The sequence below is a fragment of the Bidens hawaiensis genome, unplaced genomic scaffold, assembly GCF_021521415.1.
Source record: "Bidens hawaiensis isolate Kalapana, Puna unplaced genomic scaffold, B.hawaiensis_p1.1 tig00042414_1, whole genome shotgun sequence".
NCBI lineage: Eukaryota > Viridiplantae > Streptophyta > Magnoliopsida > Asterales > Asteraceae > Bidens > Bidens hawaiensis.
Window position 1 is genome coordinate 45,720 of NW_027497515.1, and position 6,953 is coordinate 52,672.

Consider the following 6,953-nt stretch of genomic DNA (forward strand, 5'->3'; position numbering starts at 1 on the left):
TTTGATGCAGCAAAGATGATGTCGTCCACGTAGACTTGCACCAGTAGAAAGTCGCTCCCTTTTCTCTTAAAGAACAAAGTGCTATCAATCTTTCCTCTTTCAAAACCATTCTCAAGCAAGTAGTCGGATAGTGTGGAATACCAGGCATGAGGGGCCTGATGTAGCCCATACAGTGCTTTAGTTAGCTTGTATACGTGATCAGGAAAGTCTGGGTCAGGAAAACCCGGAGGTTGCTCAACATACACAACCTCATCGACTTTACCGTTTAGGAACACACTCTTCACATCCAACTGAAATACCTTCATCTCCTTATGTGCAGCAAATGCCAAAAACAAACGAATGGCTTCCAATCTCGCGACAGGAGCAAACACCTCATTATAATCGATCCCCTCTTGCTGATTAAAGCCTTTTACAACTAGCCTCGCCTTGTTCCTGATAATAATCCCTTTCTCATCTCTCTTGCATTTGAAGACCCATTTTGTGCCAATCGCATGCACATTCTTTGGTTTTGCAACCAAATTCCATACCTCCATCTTTTTAAACTGGGCTAATTCTTCTTGCATGGCTTCGACCCACGAGTTGTCCTTGAGAGCCATTTGATAGTTCTTTGGTTCAATCTGGCTGATGAAGCAGGTGTACAAGCATTCGTTGATTATGCCTGAATCTTTAATGCTTGTATAAACACATGTTTGCTCATTCAAGCTTTGTCTTGTTTGTACACTGTCGGACAGATCACCTATCACATTCACCAATGGGTGATTTTTGTGAACTCTCGTAGTCGGAACCGCACTGACATCTAGATTGTCTTCCAGGTTCGAAGGTAGCTCATCAGTGGGTGATTGTTGTTGAGAGTGAAACGGATTGAAAAATTCTTCTTCAGTAGAGGCAGCAGAGGTATCGATAGCTTTTGATGAGGAAGGCTGACATTCATCATACTTCGGTCTTTGCACATAATTGTCTTCCTCATCAAAAATCATCTTCGAAGCAATTCTCTCATCTACTTCTGCACAATCCAAATAAGGTATATTAAAAGATTTGAAAAGTCTATCATAGTCGAAAACCCCAGCGGGTCCCGTGCTTGGTTTTGGTGATTTGTAACTTGTGATATCAGTGTTACAGACCACCTCAACCTTGCTGGTCGATGTATTAAAGACTCGTCTGTTGGGAGTCCCAACAACGTATCCGACTAAGATTCCTTCGTCGGTTACTTCACCAAATTTAGAATTTGTCTTTAATATCGAACACGGGGACCCGAATGGTTCAAGACCACTCAAGTTGGGCTTTCTCCCATGCATAAGTTCATAACATGTTTTATTTAATCTTTTAACGGTTAACACTCGATTAAGGATATAACAGGCTGTTGCAACAGCTTCAGCCCAGAACACCACAGGAAGTTTCGAATCAGCCAGCATGGTTCTGGCTCCTTCAATTAACGTTCTGTTCTTCCTCTCAGTCACTCCATTTTTTTGCGGAGTATACGGAGCGCTGAACTGATGTTCGATTCCTTTCTGTAAGCAGAATAGCTCCATATGATAGTTCTTGAACTCAGTCCCATTGTCACTCCTGATGAATTTAACTCTTTTTCCCATAATGTTCTCAACTTTGGTAATCAAATTTATCACCATCTGAACCGTTTCATCCTTTGACTTCAGGAAATATACCCAAGAGTATCGAGAGAAATCATCAGTGATCACCAAGCAGTACGATGTTCCTCCTAGGCTTTTTGTATTCACGGGACCAAAGAGATCCATGTGAAGTAAGTCTAGGGTACTGACAATTGAGTTAACCTTCTTGGTGCGATGGGATTTCTTGTGTTGCTTTCTCTTTTTGCACGATAAGAATTGGTCTTCAAAGTTGAAATTCTTCAAGGGAACACCCAACACAAGCCCATTCTTGACAAGGTAGTTCATTTTTCGAAGATGAATATGCCTCATTCTCCTATGCCATAATTCGGACTCCGATTCAGTTGCTTTCGATAGAAGACACGATTCTTCTGTGGTCATCTCAGTCGACCTCATGTCCATTATATACGTATTCTTTTCTCTTGGAGCCTTCATAACAATCCAATCCTCTGGTATCTTGAAACCAGGATATAGCACGATCGCTTCATTCTTGGTGAAATGCACGGTGTAGTCTTTGTCACAAATCTACGAAACACTCAGCAGATTGTGCTTCAGTTCTTCAACAAAATTTACTTTCTCTAACGTCATCTTTCCGTTAGTCACCGTCCCAATTCCTGTAATCCTACCACCGCTCTCTCCAGCGAAACTCACTCTTCCTCCCTGAACAGGTTTCCAATCGTGTAACAAATTCTTGTTACCCGTCATGTGCCGGGAACAGCCGCTATCCACAACCCATTGATTGTTTGCAGCCCTGTTCAACTGTTCCTGCACGATTAAAGCAGATGATTAAAATCTGGGGACCCAAGACCTATTGGTCTTGGGTCGATACATCCCGTACCTTGGCTGTCCAAAGTTAGTAGCAGAATAGTTTCTGTAAGTCCTGAAAGGATACCTTCTTGGAGATTGACTATGAGGCCATCCAAACCTTCTAGAATTAAGTGAATTATTACTTATGGTTTGGTTGTTAGCAGTGAAAAACTGAGATCTTTTTCTTTGAAAACCTGAATTAGTCCAATTTCTGAACTTTGATGAGTTTTCAGTTTTACCACTATTATAGTTACTGTTAGATCTGTTTTCAGTTTTTGAAGGCCTCACACCTCTGAATCTCTGCTTCAGAGGGCAATCAGCAATTAGGTGTCCTAATTGATTACATCTGAAACAACTCCTGCGTTCAACTTTCTTTTCAGTAGTTGTTTTAGATGTTGAGGCTGTATTACTGCCCGTTTGTCTCACATATGGTGGGACATACGGGTTTAGTGGAGATTTCTTTTCAGTTGTTTTATGTTTCTCTCCACTTTTTGGTAACACTGCCTTTTCTTTTGTCTCACACGACTCAGATGACTTGTCCGACTTTGATGAGACAGGACTTGGAGCAGAAATCTTAACATTTGAAACAGGCTTACTTGTTTCGCCTTTACTAACTTCTGGTTCTTTAATAGTAACCTTAACCGGAACTGTCTGACTATAATCAACATCAACAGATTTTTGATTACTAGGATCTTAAGTGTAATTATGATTGTAAGGTGGTGGAACTTCATGATAACCAATTCCTCCCCTTTTAACTGGGGAACCTTGATCACTAACGAGGTGATCAAGTATAGCGGTGGAATTTCTAATTTTCTCAAGTTTCCTGTTAAGTTCCACCACTTTCACCTGGTGATCAGCTATCTGTTTATCCCTTTCAGCTATTAGTTTGGTTTTTTTCTTCTAACACTTCATAGCTCAGATCAATTACTTTAATTTTTTCAGCTAGATTTGCTTTAAGACTTCTAATATCTTTTTCACTAGCTTTTATTTTTACTTTATAACTATTTTCTCTAGCTTTAGTGAAATGATGTTCTTCTTTTAAGGTTTTAAATTGAGCATCCAAACTAACATACTGATCAGTTATAGTTGTCAATTGTTTAGACAGATTTTCACACTTAGTGCAAGGGAGTTTAGTACTTACCTCGGTGAGCTGATCTTTCACATCTGCCATACAAGCTTCATTTTGAGCCTCTGCCATGTAAGCTTCACTTTCGCCAGTCACTTCCTCAGTATCTGCAGTTTCGATGTTCGCCACATTGGCCTGTTCGAACACTTCTTCAACATGCAGATTCCAGTTATATTCCCCATTCTGTCTGGAAATCATGGCCCTATTATCATTACCACCCCCATTCTGGTGTGTCGACCTGTTCTGACTACGTTCAACTCTCTCATTCGTGCACTCCTTCGCAAAGTGGCCATTCTGTTGACAGTTGTAACAGCGCACCTTTGACTTGTCAAAATCCGGTCTCTCACCAACAAACTTCCTTCCTATCTTCTTCATAAACCTCCTAACCCTTCTCACAATCATCGCCATCTGCCACTGCAGATCCATCTCTTCCAGATCATCAGCATCGATCTGATCATAGTCTTTCTCCAATATTGCTGGATCAACAATCTTACCCTGAATGTAATTTTCATACGAAGCAATAAAGGATGCATAGAGAGCAAACTGCTGTTCAGCAGATTTAACACTCATGGGCATCCTTGAGTAGTTGTTGTTAGAAACACTTGGGGTAAAACTACTCTTGGTTGCTTGAGAGTTAGAAGCATTTGATCCTCCAGCTACAAAGCATACATCACCATTCATGTTGAGAGATACATGACCTTCATGTGTTGAGTTAGCGCCCGACTCTCCCTTTGAGTAGTAAGCAGACGAATCAGACTTTGAACTTGAACTTGTATTAACCTTTGCACCATACATTCCTGGATCTTGAACCTGATCAGTAGGTGTCTCTTTTCGAACCATGTTTAGTTCAAACGTTCGTAGCTTGTTAACTGCTGTTTCCAGGTCATAGTCAGCAAAGTCTTTGTCTTCTCTCATCAACACAGTGTACATCTCCCATTTCGGTGGGAGAGCATCAAGAAGCTTTTCAACAATTTCATCTTCTTTTTAAGCAATTGAATAATTGTTGAGTTCGGTCATCAGATGATAATATCTAGTGATGATATCATCAAGTGATTCATTCTTCAAGTACTTGAAGATCGAGAATTGGGTTTTAAGTAGTTTAATCTTTGAAGCACGAATTCCCACATTACCCTCAAAACGGTTTTCAAGAGCTTCCCAAAGCTCTCAAGCAGTCTTATACTTTCTGAAGGTGTGTAGAATCTCTTGTGGAAGAGCCATAGTATGTAACACCCCGACCGATGGCGGATTATACATCGGGGCGCCACGTATTGTTTCATTACTCGTGACACTATTTGGGTGTCTATATTTATTAAATACATTTTCATTGCGCACGCGCAGAACACAAATCGTAAAGTAACATAAATCATATCTTAACTCAAAATATTCAAATAACATAATTCGTCTTGTTACATTTTAATCTAGGTCCAAAGAAAAAGAAAACATCCTACGTGTCCTTGAGATTCCCAAAAGCAGCTACAGCAAACCTGAACATGTGTTAAAATAAAAAGTCAACACTTGCGTGTCGGTGAGAAATCAAGTTTAATAGATATAAATAGATAATAACAAACATTGCGCGCAACATGTGCTTAACTGGAGTTTAACATAGGGTGTAATCAGATTGTGATCAAGCCTTAGATCATAGCTCATAGTTCAATCCGTGCTCCCAATTGAGCACAAAAACAAGAAATCATACGTGCATATGTAACAAAACAAGAAAACCGTAAACGATAGGTCTCCCGTGTTCATCTAATGGATCCATGAAAACTTCGGAATAGGCCGTCAAAGCGGTTAATGAGTCACACATACAAATAAACAGCCAAGTAAACGTCCATAACACATGGGGTTTTGCGCACATAAATTTCATAAACAAGTTTAAGACTCAAGTTGTACGAACACATGAACATCCCAAAACATTAAAAATAAAAGGGGATTAAGTACGAGATTACTCACCTGAAAAAGGTGTGTTGAAAGATAATGCAAGAACCAACTTTTAAACAAGCACAAGTTAACCTATAAATAAGAGGTTATTGGTTTAACGATTGGTTTTAATGTCTTGAATATATGCAGTAAGTATCGATTTTTGTTAGTTAAACAAATTAAAACAATATATATATTAATTATTTACCGAGATTCTGGGCAGAACAGAAGAGAAGACGGAGGCAAAGAGAGGAGTGGCGGCGTCGCTGAAGATCTCCGGCAGAGAGCAAAAGGGAAAGAGATTTGGGGAGAGTTTAAGTGTAGTGTGTGTAGTGTAAATAAATAAGAAAATAGTTTTATTTATAGGAAAACCCTAGGGAACACAATCCCTTAAAAGGAGGAAAAGATCTTATCAAATCAAGCAAAAGATATTAAAAAGCATAAGAAGACAAAAGCAAAAGATATCAACAGATACGCCGGCAGCTGCAGGGGATGGGGAAAAGCTGGGAGATGTCAGAAAAGCACTGTTCAAGGCATGCAAAAGAAGATTTCAAAAGATTATGTCAGTCACTTTTTCTGTCAACCAATAGGATTGGTGCGCATGCTGCGCCGAAAGTGGCTTTTCGGACAGATGTCGGAACTGACCTACAGTGCTCAAACAAAAGATAAGATATCTCAAAAGCATACAGGCTGACATGAAACAGAAGAAAAGACTTAAGGTCTAGCGCGAGAAGATTCGAGCGCGCGCGAGGGCGGAGGCAGACAGAGAACAATCCTTAGCGCGTCGCGGGAAGAACTACAATTCTTAGCGCGCCGCGGGAAGAACTACAAATCCTTAGCGCGCCGCGGGAAGAACTACAATTCTTAGCACGTCGCGGGAAGAACTACAAATCCTTAGCGCGCCACGGGAAGAACTACCATTCTTAGCGCGTCGCGGGAAGAACTACAAATCCTTAGCGCGCCGCGGGAAGAACTACCATTCTTAGCGCGCTGCGGGAACAGTTCGCCTCGTGTATCGCAGGAACAGCTGGTCTTCGCGCAGGCTTCCTTGTAAGGAGTCTGGCGCGTGGAGCTGCGCAGAGATCCTTAGGTGGGAAGAACCAAAGGACAAGCAAAGAGTTAAGAGAAAAGGGGAGGCGGGATGGCGACAAGAGAGAAAAAGAGGCGGGACGGCGACAAGAGAGAAAAGGGCGGGACGGCTGAAAGGAATTATTATTATTAGTAAGTAATATAAATATATATAATTTATTAAACGTTAAATTTACAAAGATTAATAATCAAATTTTAAATTATAAAAAGAATCGGATTCGAAAACGGGTACCTGGGTCGGGTCGGATTGGGCAGTTGTCACATAGTAATCGCAACATGAGCTTTGCTTTCAGCCTCATACATTTTCTTCTCTTCTTCTTCCATCTCTTTGTATTTCTTTACCTGATCACGACCCTCATACTCAGCAAGAGGTGGAATGTAACCATCTTGTA